Below are 2,659 nucleotides of genomic sequence, written 5' to 3' on the forward strand. Positions count from 1 at the left end.
CATGTGTGAACTCGGGCGTTGTCGTGATGAAAGAGAATTTTTTTTCTCGCCAAATGTGGTCGTTTTTTTTAAATTTCTTCTTTCAACTGCTCTAATAATGATACATAATATTCACCAATGATTGTTTTACCCTTTTCCAAGTAGTCAATAAGTATAATTCCACGTGCATGGGAAAAAGCATGGGAAAAAGTGCATGGGAAAAAGCTTAATTTAAAAATAGAAAAGACAAAGATAAGGAGGTTTAGAAAAGGAGGGGAAAGGAAGAAAGAATAGACAGGAAAATGGAAGGAAATAAAGTTAGAAGAAGTAAGAGAGTTTAAATATTTGGGATATATTTTGCAAACGAATGGAGATCATAGAGCTCATATAAGAGAAAGGATAAAAAATGCAGCAGGGGTAATGAAACAGATATGGAAAATAGAAAAAAGAAGGTTAAAAAAATTGGAGAAGAAGAATGTGGTTATTTGATACTCTGGTATGGCCAGTATTAGGTTATGGAGCAGAGAAAAGAAGCGCAAAGGGATAAGTTAAGTACTAGAGCGGAAAAGAGGGCATAGCAATTTGAGACGAAGCTGAGGGGTGGAAAGGGAGGGAAGTTGACCAGAAAGTGCGTGAAAGAGGTTGTAAACTATGAAGAATTGGAAAGAAGCAAGAGGGAAAGACCATTAATAGAAACCTGGGGGGTGATTGAGGAATCAAAATACAATAAATGGTATAAGCTGATAAAAAGGAAGGAGCACCTGAGTATTTAGAAAAGGGTTGGGGAGAGAGAAGGTGGGCCAGAATAGCAAGATGAAGATTGGAAAACGAGGTAAGGGAGAGAATGTATTGGGAATAAGAAGAGAACAGAAAGTATAGAATATGTGAATTGGAGGGGTACACAGGGCAGCAAGTATGGCAAGGATATAAATGAGAAATGGAAGACAAAGAAAGCTGGCAAGAGAATGTGGTTAAGATTCTAGGGGAGCATGGATTAGAAGAAGAATGGATGAAGGAGTTAGAGGGAGCTAGAAGAGCGAATAAGAGAGAATGAAAGAATGCATGTGAAAAATGGCAAATGGAGGTATCAAAAAGGAAAGGAAACGGAAGTCGCTTAGATTAGAAGCGTGAAGATTGTAAGTAATAGTAATTTAAGAGTAAAGTGGACTAAGATGCGTTTGCGCTCTCATGCTCTTCCTCTCGCTTGCACTCTCGCTTTTGTGCGCTCGCTCACTCGTTTGCTAATAAGTCCTAAATTGCGCTATCACAGGAAATAGAGATAAAGAACTAGATATAAACTTTATGTAAATAGTTGTAAATAATTGTATATATGAAAAGGATAAGATTGTTAAAATATATATACATAAGCGGAAAGATTGTGAAGCATGGAAGTCATGTTAATCTTTAGGGGACATATTATGAATAAAGAAGAAGAATTACATACTTCTCAGAGAAGATTAAATATAAGAAAAAAAATTGATCATTATTTCACAAGTGATGCGTTTTTTTGCGTAGTTGTTTTTCACTCATTTCGAACACTATAAATATTACTTGTCAAACGCTCACTTTCAGACTCAGTCATAGAGTAAAAAAAAGATATTATTTAATGTAATCTGACGACAAATTGTACATATAATTTTTAGACTTATCTGTAAGTGAAAGTCCTGCGAAAAAAAAAATAATTTTGCAAATTCTGACCACCTTTTTCCGATTTGGATGACTGTGCGTTCCAATTCTTGTGCATTTCTGCTTTAAAGCTAAATATTTTTTGACTTGTTTATGAATATGATTTTAAATATATTGGTTGAAATTTCAAACGGTGACACAAAATGTACCCAAAATTGCGATCGGTAGCCGAATATAAGCTATTTTACAATCACTACTTGATTGGCGAACAATTGTTTATCGTCTACCATCTTGAATACATTGGGAAAGAAAAATTCATTATTGTCTTTAAGAAAATGATAGACAAAGTAATTTGAAACTGACATATGATGGATTATCAATTTTTGTTAAATTTATTTTCGAAAATAGGAAAGATTCCTTTTTAGAGAAGTGCAATTTAAATATAATTTTTGTTCCTATTTAATATAATTTATTAGTCTAATTATTCATTCTAATAATCCAATAGATTAATAATGTAATAATAAAGAATTTAATTAAAAAATAATATTTCAATAAATAATCGAATAAATAATCGAACATAATATCATTGATTCTGATTATTTCCACGAAACATAACCTCCGCCAAAAATCTTCTTTGCCGATTTTGTAGAATAGTTTATTTAATCACAACTTAAAAATAGGACGTAGTCAAAAATAGGAGTTTTACTCTTTCTAATAATAAATCTAACGACGAATATTATATCATGCGGAAGCATGAGAACTCCCATACTTATAGTGAAGGCAGTGTAGACCAAAAAATCTTACATTACTCGGAAAAAGCTCGGGACTAAATAATCTTTTTTTTTAATATTCTAAAGTGAAACTACTAAAAGGTTTATTATTTTTAAATGTTCGCTTCACCTGCAAAATTCGAAAAAATACAAAAATGACTGAAATTTAAGGGGGAAAAATTAACGATTGTACCCGGAATATTCTGTTAAACTGATCGTCCTTATCATCGGCGCTCTTGGAGGTGCCAAGCTTTCATTTGCTAATAGCCTAAAAAGCATCCCTG

This window comes from Belonocnema kinseyi, chromosome 1 (genome assembly GCF_010883055.1).
Source record: "Belonocnema kinseyi isolate 2016_QV_RU_SX_M_011 chromosome 1, B_treatae_v1, whole genome shotgun sequence".
Classification (NCBI taxonomy): Eukaryota; Metazoa; Arthropoda; class Insecta; order Hymenoptera; family Cynipidae; genus Belonocnema; species Belonocnema kinseyi.